Raw genomic sequence first — 13,246 nt, 5'->3', positions numbered from 1 at the left:
AGACTCTGGGCGTTTAGGGTTGAAGAACACTTTGTGTTTAAGAACATTTTGCTCAAATCTATTCTTGGGTCTCCCGAAAGCTAAAAAATAGAGCCTGAAGTATCTTTAGAGAGGAGAAAAGCTTCTCCCACCCACCCTATACGCACCTCAACCTCTTAGTTTTAAGGAAAACTCTTCCCAGGAACCATCGGTGGGTTGAGGATAGAGCCAGCTGACAGAGGAAGTTGTAAATGGGGTCGAGACATAACAGATGTGAAAGTTTGGGAGCTACACGGAAAAGAGCTGTACGGAGATGAGAGAGCGTAGGAACCAGCAAGATGCTCTTGGATCGCACGCATGTTTTTAGTTGCCGAAGCACAAAGAGATTATCTAGTGACCCTTGTCATCATCTTTATTCAGGTTTCCTGCTTGGGATTGATTTTCTTCTTCCCCTGTCCCCCGCCCCCGCTTGTCAGTCCTATAAACAAATTATAAGCATTTGGGGTTCAGCCACAAGGGATATTTGTAAAAAAGAAAACAAAGACATTAATCCTGCCAGTTTTGGAGGAACAATGCTTAATTTTCACGCACAGAGTTATCAGGACTGGGCATTGTTCTGCAGACAGGAGATCACTGTGGATAGAAACCGTGGACTACCTTTCACATATTAAAGAAATGCCAATGGAAATGAGTTTACTAGCCAACAAATCCCACGTAATTCTGTAACTTTGAAAAACATCAGTCTTTAAGGTTTTTTTTTTCTCCCTCATTTCAGGTTCCCAACCTACCACAATCTACTTAAAAAGCAATGTTCTCATTATTACCAATTTTTAGGAATAGAGTGTAATGATTAGGAATTCTAAATCAATTGACATTGCATTTCAAGATGCTGCTTCTAAAAAATGTATCCAGTGACTCGAGCCCTGCGTCGGGCTCTGTGCTGACAGCTCAGAGCCTGGAGCCTGCTTTGGATTCTGTGTCTCCTTCTCTCTCTGGCCCTCTCCTGCTCATATGCTCTCTCTCTCTCTCTCTCTCTCTCTCTCTCTTTTTCTCTCTTTCTCTCTCTCTCAAAAACAAGTAAACATTAAAAAAAATTTAGTTAACACCAACTAAATAAAAGTGACAGAACAGTTCTCTGCAATTGTTCAGGAATACTGCATACCCAACCCCCGACCTTAAACTCTACCTTCCACTTTTTTTTTTCCACTATTAAATGATTGTTTGGTAACAGCAGGTAAGAATAAAGAAGTCATGGTGGTTTACAAATAAAGTAAATAGTACCTTCATGTCTTTCTTTGGAATATATCCTGGCATTTTTGTTCTTTTCTGATTGTTTTTGTGCTAGAAAAAATAACTGCACGTATTCCAAAAGTCAGGAGGGGTTGGGAATCTCAGAGCATTTCTAAATTGCTTCCAAACACTTTAAATGATGAGTTTTTAGACTCGAAAAGACAGAAAGAAAAACAAACCTAAATCTGCCCCACAACCACAAAGCACATGTGCAACTCATAGCAAAGGATGTGTGCATGAATATATGAGGGTAGAATTTGGCCACCACCAGGCTGATAACACGCTTAATCAAATGGCTCATCATTCTGCCTCGACGCATTTTCTCTTCAGACTTCGGCAAATTTATGGAGAAATGAACACAAATTCAGCCAACTAATCCTGGACGCCATCAGCAGGTTCATTATTTTGTCAATCAAAATGCAACTCGTCAGCCCTCTGAACTTCAAAAAATATTTCTTTCAATTGCAAGTGTGCTTATCAATGTTTTCTTCCACCAGATAATTGGATAACAGTCCCAATAGGTGTTTCTGGTTTGGGTGAAGGAAGCACTGATTTATTTTACTGGGAACCATGAATATTTTGGTACAGATCTCTAAGATAACAGAGTTAGCCTGTGAACCACAGCCCAAAAGGTGTATTGACATTTTGATCAATAATGCATGACCCCCTGGGACACAGAGGCAGGGTCAGTTATAGGCCACTTTTGAGGTAGGAATCTGTCTTCAGTGAATGCTCATGGCATTCATTGCTCACTCTCTAGGCCCCACGCCTCCAGCAGCCCAGCACCCCCCTCTGTGTCTACTACAACATTCTAAACTAAATGTGTTCTGAGTCGTCTCCTCCACCAACCTCAAATGGAAAATTACCTGTGTGTGCATCATTCCCTCAGGGTCCTACTTTCTGTTAATGGCCAATGTAATAGATCCTACCAAAGATCTATTACTGGCTCATTTTTAGTTAATAGGTCCCTAACCCAGGAAAAATTACGGTTTAATGTTAGAAGCTTGAAAACTCAATGCTCTAACCTGCATCAATGAAGAGATGAAGTTTCTTGCTGATGCTGACTCACCAAGGCAGGCTGGTGGAAAAAAAATAGCTCTTTGCACCCTACTCGAGGGGGGGCCCGGAGGAAAGCCCAGTCATTGCCTGGACTGCTTCTGTGCCCAGTTAATTTTCTAGAAGGATGCCATGCTGTGTGTCTGGAGCCTGATCTGAAAAGGCATGCCGGGCACTGTCTCACACTCCTAGAGCTGAGGTTGGTTTCAGGAAGTTCCTATGACCCCAGGAACACGAGTATAGGCAAGAGGTCACACACAGAGACGTACACTGACCAATTCCCTAATCCAAGGTGGCTCTCAGGGCTTAGGCGCAGACCCGGTGGTGAGTCCACTCAAAGGTCCATAGTGCAGAAGACGCTTCTGCAAGAGAAGCCGTGCTGTTGACGTACCCATGCTGTGGGGATTCACAAGGCTCGTCCTTGCCCGTGCGAAATTCCAGCAAATCAAGGACCATTGGTTCACATTTAAACGAAAGACTGAAAGACTTGCAATGAATGTAATAACATGTTTTATTAGGAGTTTTTATGTGGGAGCAAAAGGAGTGTTTCCTCCTAATAAAGAATTTAGCCCACTTTGGGGATTTGTGTAGTGGTTCGTACCCAGTCTCTGCTCTTCTGTATCTGCCCCTCATCTGTGAATCTCCCTATCATTAGGCGATGAACCAAATCCTCATACATCCACTTCTTAAATCACACATAAAGAATTTATTGTTAATCATGTTTGAAGATGCTTGATGAAGCTAGTCCTAAGTAGACAGGGTTTGATGTAAAACTTAAATCTCTTCTTTCTCTTTTGCTCTACTTTTCCGACTTTTAGGAAGACTATTTCAGCCTATGGCACACATACAGTTCCATATAATTTCATACAGTTGCTGGCAAGTTTTCTGATTTAGGAGACCTAGGGCTGGGACAGGGCTAAAAAGATAAAGACAAAAAGGTGAGATTCTAAGGAGAGGTAGAAAGGGAAAGAGAGTTAAGTAAAAGGGGCAAAGAAGCTCCAGAACACATTTCACCTAATTTATATTTTGCTAGAACTGGCCTTACCCTCAAATACATAGACCTGCAATAGCTTTCACTGTGCAAGGGTACAAGGTACCTTGTACAAGGTACAGGGACATAAAATTACAGGTGGTGATGAGAGCCAGAATATGTTTGACAAGGATCTAGAAAAAAGAGAGAAAACGGATCTGTAGCATTTGTAGTTTGATTCCTTGCATTTGCCAGTTTCTGTGGCATAAATGTGTCCAACGTGGCCAATTGCGGGCTACCAAAGGGATGTCCCTGGACGTGTGTTAGGAAGAGACATTATATACCGGGCATGTGCAAGCCGGTGTAAGCCAGTTCTCCCTTACTGCTGAGGACCTAAGTTAAGTTGGACCTTCATGCTGTGATTGGTAAACCCAAAGACATAGTACAGGGCATTTCAAGGCAACATGCTGAAACAGCACGCTATCACACTGATTAAATACGCGTTCAAACAATGTCTCCTTTTTGCAGACGAGATTTTGTATTTCCCTATTTTTGCCTCACAAGTATTCCCGTGACTTGGTATCATCTTCAGGTGTGGTCATGTCCCAATTTTAAATAGCTTATTTATTTTTTATTTCGTTAAGTGAAAAAAATCCCCATGATATAAGACTGAGAAGTTTAGATTAAATATGTAAACTGAGGAGTCCATAATGATGCTGCTTGTATTGCCTGTAATTCATGCATGATTCCACAGCATCTCTGCTCAGAGCCTCGATGGCTCTTCCTGACGGCTTAGACAATTATTATTACTTTTTATTTCTAATCCTTCATGACTCCATACTACACAATATTAACAGAGAAGTCTAACAAAATCTGTTATGACCTAAAATATGCTGGACATGCAAAGCAGATCAGTTAGCATTCCTACTTACATACAACCTTGTCTTTATATTACTCCGATGCCTCCATAGTACATTAAAATGTTCAGAATCACAGTAGCACTTATCATAATGAATTTGGTGTTTATCATGAGTATTCATAAAATATTTCAATATTGTCACATGTGGGTATGCATGTATGAAAAACAGGTATTAAATTCCCTTACAAGCTTTAAATGCTAACAACTTCTGAGAGAGAAAGGAACAAGCACTCTGTATATAAATTACATCGCAATCATTTTTGGTTCACATGCTATTAAGGCCATTGTCATTATATTGCTCCTGGAGCAACAGATGAACTTTGTTGTTAAAAACTTCATTATGAGTAAGAGAAGTAATAAGAGGTCCTCAACAAATATTTGTTTTTTGCTTAACTGCTTGAATTAATGAACCAATGAATTACTTAATGCCTTGATAGAAAATTTCCTTTTTTTTATTAAAAATTTTTTTTATTAATATTTATTCATTTTAGAGAGAGCTCAAGTAGGGGGAAGGCAGAGAGAAAAGGAGACACAGAATCCAAAGTAGGCTCCAGGCTCTGAGCTGTCAGCACAGAGCCCGACTCAGGGCTCGGACCCACGAGTGTAAGATCATGCCCTAGCCAAAGTCAGACGCTTAACCGACTGAGCCACCCAGGCACCCCAAGAATTTCCTTCTTTTGCTTCCCATTGGCATGACAGACCATGTATGGCATTATGATCCCACTAAGTTAGCTCTTTTGCTTTTTCCTACTAGCATTTCACTTCAAAAAATTAGGGTGACTTTACCCAGAGAGTGTCTCTCCCTTCCCAGGTGACCTGGTTGCAGAAATTCCAGCATGGGAAGTTGTCATTCCCATTGGGTCTTGGCTCAAGGAGGAATAGGACAGTGGCTATGCCATCATTATTCCACATGGACCTGGAAGCTCCATGTTGCAGGGAGATAAAACGTGAGACCACAAGCAGGTCAAAAGCATTGCCTTTAGGAAAATAGCCACCGACAGGCAGCACTGGAGCCTTGGAGCCTTGACCTTAGCTTCTAGAATTTAGAACTATTTTATTATCTCTAGCACTGGTCAGCCAATTAAAAAATATGACTTTACGCTCCTTTATTTCTACACCGAGTCTTTTTAAACTTGACAATCAATATATTTATAAGAAGATACGAAATGATTATTTGACAACGTATTTAAAAGACATCAGTGTCTATCACACTATGCTACTAATGGGCACATATAATAAATATTTGGGAGATGAAGGAAGAAGGGAAAGAAACAAGGTAGAAATGGAGGAAGGGAGGAAATAATAAATTAATATGTGATTTTATTCTTAAGTTTCTCAAGTAAATTGGGTAATGAATACTGTTCTATAAGCTAAGTCAGTCTCCAAGCTTTATAGACTATTTCCTCAAACTTGTAGATTAGACCTGTCCTTTAGTCTAATGCCTCCATACCCGGAGGGATGGGGATGTGTCTTACCCCTCCTTGGCATGAACACTTTAGGGCCCTGCACAGAGCTGGTCAAATCACAGACTTCAAAAAGACTTGAAGGGTGCATTACTGATACCTAATACCACAAACTAAAATCCAAGGCAGAATGTGTGGAGACATTGCAGAAGGAAATGCCCTGAGAAGTCTTGAGACAGTGTTGAGGATTGGCCTTTAAGGAACTATCCCATATAAAGTTTTGTTTAGTAAAAATGTTTTTAACTTTTTTTAATGTTTAGTTATTTGAGAGAGACAGACAGACAGAGTGTGAACAGGGGAGGGGCAGAGAGAGAGGGAGACACAGGATCCAAAGCAGGCTCCAGGCTCAGAGCTGTCAGCACAGAGCCCGACATGGGGCTCGAACCCACAAGCTCTGAGATCATGACCTGAGCCGAAGTTAGACACTTAATTGACTGAGCCACTCAGGTGCCCCAAAATGTTTTTAATAATCCCCTGCACCATGATTGAATTTAAACACACACACACACACACACACACACACACACACACACACACACACGGGAAAAGGGCAGAGATGATCAGCATACTAAAATTTGAATGTATCTTTAATACTCAGAATCTGAGGAAATGAAATAAAGCAAATCACCATAAATTATCACTATCTACTCAGTGTTCATGGATATCATTGGAAAATAAATCCATTTGCCAGGACTGATAATAGCTGTTGACATTTTTGGTAAGTGTATTCGTGTTTTATTGGGGTGTAACAAATTGCCACTTAAAATAATACACACTTACCATCCCATAATTTATGTGGGTTAGGAGTCTGAATACAACTTAACTGGGTCCTTTGCTCAGGGTCTCACAAGCCTGTAATCAAGGTGTTGACTAGGGCTACAGTCTCATTGGAGACTCAAGTGGGGAAGGATCTGCTTCTAAGCTCATTCATACTTTTGGTAGAATTCACTTCTTTGCTGGTTCTCAGGTGGAGGCCGTCCTCTATTCGTGAGGTCACCCACAGTTCCTAGTCGTGTGGGATTCCCCAACATGGGAAATTGTTTCCTCAAAGCCAGCAAGGAAAGGGGAGACTCTAGCAAGACATGCATCACAATCTTATTTAACATAGTCACGTAATCACTAACAGGCAGTCATATATATTTGGTCAACCTTGTACTCTGTCAGCAAGGAACAAGTCAAAAGTCCTTCTGCCATTCAAGTGGAGAGAATCACATGAGAGAGGGAACACCAGGAGTCAGGGATCACAGGGACCATTTTCAGAGTCCACCATGGTAGCAATGACCTAGAACCATCTCCCCAAAATTCCTCAGAAATATTCTTCATGGTTTTCTATGAAATTGTTGCATAAAGAAAAGTGTGGCACAATGAATGGATGAACATCTGCCCCATTTTAGGACACTAGGAAAAAAATGCCTAGAACTAAAATTATCCAAATTATCATCCATCAACAGAAGCCAAACAGAACAAAACAGAAAGTGTCACAATATATGTCCTTTGTATAATCCTGTGCAACAGGGATTCAGGGCATTCTTGACTCCTTACGGTCATGTGTACCATGAAAGCTTATACTTGGTCTTCATTTAGAACAAGAAGTTTCGACTAACTTATTCCTACATTCAAAGGGAGTATTGTTTTTATTCTAAACCATGTTTGATACTGCGTGTTTCTCTGAGAAAAGATCAGTCACTTTGCATTTGGTAAGTGACAGCTCATTTTGAAAGTCGCAACTATTTCCTGGGGGAAAGGCTACTTGTTCCAAATGCTTTATCTTCAGTGGAATTAAGGGCGCACTTCTCTAGAGAGTAGTGGTTTTGGAATTCTCCGATTCATGCTCACCCCACATTATCTTTTCCAATGGAATCACAAAATGTGGTTTACAAAGCATTGTCTAGGGTACATCTTTTACATCATAATGTATATTGATGGGAAGAATGTCTTTTCAAGAATTACTTTCCAGGGCACCTGGGCGGCCCAGTTGGTTAAGTGTCTGATTTTGGCTCAGGTCATGATCTCCCAGTTCATGGAGTCAAGCCCTGTGTTGGGCCCTCCCTGTGCTGACAGTTCAGAGTCTGGAGTCTGCCTCAGATTCTGTGTCTCTCTCTGCCCCACTTCTGCTTGTGCACATGCACTGTCTCTCTCTCTCTCTCAAGAATAAATAAATATTAAAAAAATTTAAAAAATAATTACTTTTCTCTCGCTAGTTTGGGGATAAAATGTCATGCTTCAATAGTCTTCAGATCTACAGATACACATTTTTTTTTTAACAATAAGATCTTAAGGAGCAAAAACACTGTCATTTTTGTACCTCTTAACACTTAATCTTAATGCTTCTTACTAATTTTTATCTACTCAGGCTGAAAGTCCTTTCTATTTTGACAGCATCCTTCTTCAGTGCTTTTCTCCCCAAACTAGGGAAGCCACCTTTCATAATTCAGACTATATCCACAGGTAGTTTGGGAGAATAAAAAGTCAGGATAGATCACAACGGTCTTGATCCTTTCAACACCTCCAGACTACCCTGCCAGATAGTGCATTAACTCTTCTTGGGTCTTGTTTGGCTAAGTGACACTAACAGAGCAGAAAGGCATCCTTAGGGTCAAGAAAGTAATTTCACTTCCAAAAAGCAAGCAGTCCCTCTTGCCTCACTGGTTAGCTTAATCCTTTTGGCTGTTAGTTTCGTATTTCAGGAAGGTTTTAAAATCGAAACCCAAGGCTTCTTTTCTACTCCGACACAACAGCACGTGCCATAGCTGTCGTGAAACTATCATTACACTTTGTTCAGACTTTCCAACTGAAAGGTCATAGACTTATACAGATATTAATGTTTCCTTTATGCTGAGACGTTTTATTTTAAAAGATGGCTGGAGTTACTAAGTGTGGCTTTGATAAATACCACACGGATTGGTCAATGTTCCAGGGTGGTTCTAGATGAAAGAGAAAAAAATCTGTCATTGATACATGGCAGTACACACACTACACTTTTCAACAGTCTCTCAGTAAAAGTGTTTGTACCTTTGACCACCCAATTCTTTTATTCTATGTTTCCCCTAACCTGTTTCTTTACAGATCTGGGCAGCCTTCAAGGCCTGTGGATATGCCACTTTCTCTGTGAAGTCTTTCATAATCCTACCAGACTCCTTTCTTTTTCTGTGATCTTCTAACATTATGTTGGAATCACTATTAGAGCACTCATTTCATTTTTGTTCATATCATATTCAGGGTTTTTTTTTTTTTATGTCTTTTCCAACTGAATTATAAGCCCAGTGACAACAGTATTCGGCTTATATTCTCTGTTTACCAAAGTGCATTGCAAATTGTAGACCCTCATTCTCCAAACAGGAAACACTTCTCAGGTCTTTTTGTCATGAACTCTTGTGCAGTGTCTTTACAATGTTTTTGTTTTTGTTTTTGTTTTTGTTTTTGTTTTTATTACAGCAACTATGAATGTTGGAGTTGATTAACTTTTCCTCTCTTTACTTTGCTTACTGGGGAGCTTGACTGACATTTAGGCTTCCCTCCAGAGTTTCATGACATATATTTCTGCGTGTTTATCTTACCCCTGGCTCTAATACTTTCTTTTTTTTTTATATTCCCCTTCCCTCAAATTAATTCAAATAGATATATTAACTTTTTATATTTATGTATTTTTGCAACTATTTTAGATCAACCATGGAATGACATGGAATATTTAAGAATAAACAAACAGATGGGGTGCCTGGGTGGCTCAGTTGGTTAAGCGTTCAACTTTGGCTCAGGTCATGATCTTGTGGTTCGTGAGTTCGAGCCCCACATCCGGCTCTGTGCTGAGAGCTGAAAGCCTGGAGCCTGCTTCAGGTTCTGTGTCTCCCTCTCTCTCTGTCCCTCCCCCACTTGCCCTCTGTCTCTCTCTCTCAAAAATAAATAAACATTTAAAAAATTTCAAAAAAGAGGTATCAGCAAACACTCAATAAATGATTCCCGAATTAAATTTTTTATGGCTTTTATCAAAGTCTTCTTACACAGGAGTTATTCTGTGGCTGTGTGAACTTCAGAAAAGTGGTAATTAGTAAAAGATGTCAATCTTTGAAAATAAATTAAAATCTTCATTACCCATATGAATCTCCCCCCACCCCCACGATTGTCCATTATTATTAGAATTACCCAGAGAACAGGCAGGCCAGTATGGCTGCTGCTGTCTTTACATTCCATTGTCTTCTGTGCAAAAGGAGGTGTGGCTCTAAAACCTGGAAGTCCTCCTTCACTTCTAACATTAGGGGATTCTTAAATACCCTTGGCTCTCTACTGCACTCTGCCTGTGTTGACACAGCCCCAGAATATCAGGGAGGAGGTCTGAATGCTGAAATAAATCTTTCAGGCCCTTAGGTTTTCAGTGTTGGCTTAGATTTCTAGACTGATGACGAACTAAAAACGAGTTGCTTGGAGAATTTGACAGTGTGAAAATTTATACACAGCCCACCCAGGAAAATTTCGGCATTTTTCTGAAGCTCCACAGTCATGTGAGTGTGTGTATGGGGAGTTAGACGAGAAAAAAAAAGTTAATCTCTACTCAGCTAATAGGACATAAAAATAGCCCAATGATTTCAGGGATATTTTCACCATTAATGGTTAGTGATTTAACCTGGGATGCTTAGAAAACAAACTGACTTTAATTTGAAAGTCTTAGAAAACAAATTGAGGAGAACAACAAAATAAGACAAATGGAGAAAAAAAATGATACAAAGTGAGGGTCAGACAATGAGGACGGGATATGTGGCTTATGCCTTGAGGATGGAATTCTACCATGACTTCCATATTCTCCCATTGCCCCAAACTTTCCTGAACCTGACCTATCCTAATCTAAGAATCACATGTTCTCAACTGTCAGACAGGAAGGCAGTATCCCACGATGTTTCTACAGGGGCTGTGAAGTACTTGCCATCGATGTATCAGCTGTGTAACGGTTAGCAATTTTCAAATCTACCCATATTATTGTCTGTAACACGAAGATAGTAGTCGTATGTATCACATAGGGATGTTAAAAGGATGAGATGAGATGATGTATCTACAAGGCATAATGTCTGTCATTCATTTACCCAATATTTATTTACTAAAGACCTACTGGGTACCAAGCACTAGTCTATACAATAAGAATATATTCTTGAACAAAACAGGTAAAGATTCCTTCCCAGTGAAACTTCTTTTAGAAGTAGCTAATTAATAGAACCAGTTAACAAATGGCCCAGCAGAGAGACAGTATAGTGTGCAAGCTTGATACCAATTAATATGGGACTGGACAAAAAGAAGAAGTTGGAGAAAATCTTTTGGGAATGACAAGGACCTCTTAGCTTGGTGAACTGTCTCATATTGTGGCATCTGCAGGATTTGGCCGGTATTATTTGGATAAGTTTGTTAATGCATTTTGTTAACATTGTTTTTATGATTTGAAGAAAAATCAACACATTAAATAAGACAAATTATGACAAAAATAGGAAAGCCTCTTAATTTAGAACCTCTAATCCTTTACAAACATTCCCCCCCCCATTTTTCAAAGTTGTTTCTGTGAAACATAAGGTAATATACTTGGTAATGGGATTTATAATCTAGGGCATATATATATATACATATATATATATATATACACACCATTTACTGTCATTTTGCAGGGTTAATTCTCAAACATCCACATGAATTTTCAGAAGGGAACATAACTTGTAGAAAAGATATAAAAATGAGGTGTCTCCAGGTGTTTATAGTTCTAGAACTTTATAGAGTATCCTGATAATTTCTACTTGCTTTTTTTTCAAGTTTTACTTATTTATTTATTTAATTTGACAGAGATACAGCATGAACAGGGTAGGGGCAGAGGGAGGAAGAGAGAGAGAATCCCAAGCAGGTTCCATGTTGTCAATATGGAGCCTGATGTGGAGCTTGATCTTATGAACTATGAGCTCAGGACTTGAGCCTGAATTAAGAGTCGAATGCTTAACTGACTGAGCCACCCAGGCACCCTGATAATTTCTACTTCTGATACTTCTTTTCACATCTCCAGAATTCCCCCCGCCCCGCCCCCCCCCAGTTGGTCTCCTTTCTCTCCAAATACAAATAAATCAGATTTCCTCCACACACACAATACATCAAAGAGCTATTTAATTGGAGGTTGTGTTGGAAATTCTTAGAGGCCATCATAACTATATAAGAAACTAAGACAAACACAGGGTTTAATAGTGTGTATTCTCAATTTTGTGATTTTTATAAATCTTCTCATTTCCCAGGTGTTACAGGCTTTTAGGATTGCCTCTATTTGGTAAATAATACTGTATCCTAAGCCTTCCATATGTTAGGTGGTTTATGCTCATGGCAATCTTGCATGTTAGTAGCAATAATTATCCTCTATTACAGACAGAGAACAATTACAAAGAAGTTATATAACTTTGTTAAGTCCCTAAGTGGCAGATGTAGAACTTGACCTCAAGATCTTTGTGGCTCCAAAGCACAGGTTCACGGACAACATTGTATCCAAGTAGGGCTGACAGCAGTGCAGATTTAGGGGCATGAAGCCCACTTTATTCAAGATAGACTTAGTAATATTGCCAGGGGAAATAATATTCTGAAGGAGGAAGCTATTAAAAAAAACATCTAACATGCATCATAAATCGTTACGTGCATATATTCATACTAAGACATATGTCCCAAATTAGGAGATACAAAATGGGGAGTCTGTTGTAGCTTCTGAAATGCAAATGCCTAAGATAATCTTTTTTGGCCCCGATGGCCTGATACTGGGAAGGTTGTAAAAGTACAACCTGGGGGGCGCCTGGGTGGCGCAGTCGGTTGAGCATCCGACTTCAGCCAGGTCACGATCTCGCGGTCCGTGAGTTCGAGCCCCGCGTCGGGCTCTGGGCTGATGGCTCAGGGCCTGGAGCCTGTTTCCGATTCTGTGTCTCCCTCTCTCTCTGCCCCTCCCCCGTTCATGCTCTGTCTCTCTCTGTCCCCAAAATAAATAAACGTTGAAAAAAAAAATTAAAAAAAAAAAAAAAAGTACAACCTGGATGGACCTGACTCCCTAGAGATTCCTGTTCAATAAATCTTAGATGAGGAAAAACATGTATATTTTACAAACATTTCTCAAATGAAGCTGGTATAGTCACAGCTGAAAAGCAGAGGCTCAAGGGTATTTCATATTCTATGATAACGCCTGCCACTTCAGCAGTGGTGTATATCTAAAAGGGCAAGAAAGAAAAACCTCCATGTTGAACTATATAAGCTCTTGTATTTGCATCATTAAATAAACACACACACACACACACACACACACACACACACAGTGACAGGAGTGTAGGCAGAGGTCTTGTTTTCATCATCACTTAAAATCATCATGTAGCAAAAGCGATATGCTATCTGGAAATAGATAAAGGACAATAGTGGAAAACTGGTAAAACATGAATAAAGTCTGAAGTTTAGTTGATAGTTGTATCAAAAATTTCCCAGTTTTGACAAATGACAAATGTACATGCATATACACATATATATGTATATATATATATTTAAGTTTATTTATTTATTTTGAGAGAGAGGGAGAAAACAAGCTGG

The 13,246-nt window shown here is 39.7% G+C and overlaps 1 protein-coding gene across 6 annotated transcripts in view; it reads right to left on the bottom strand.

The window, feature by feature from the left end:
- NRG1 (neuregulin 1) overlaps positions 1–13,246 on the bottom strand; it is a 1,118,472-nt gene that overhangs the window by 468,745 nt on the left and 636,481 nt on the right. The gene's annotated exons all lie outside the window — the stretch shown is intronic.

This window comes from Herpailurus yagouaroundi, unplaced genomic scaffold (genome assembly GCF_014898765.1).
Source record: "Herpailurus yagouaroundi ecotype Mexico unplaced genomic scaffold, PumYag 181, whole genome shotgun sequence".
NCBI lineage: Eukaryota > Metazoa > Chordata > Mammalia > Carnivora > Felidae > Herpailurus > Herpailurus yagouaroundi.
The sequence above is the reverse complement of the archived record's forward strand: the minus strand, read 5'-3'. Positions and strand labels throughout refer to the sequence as shown.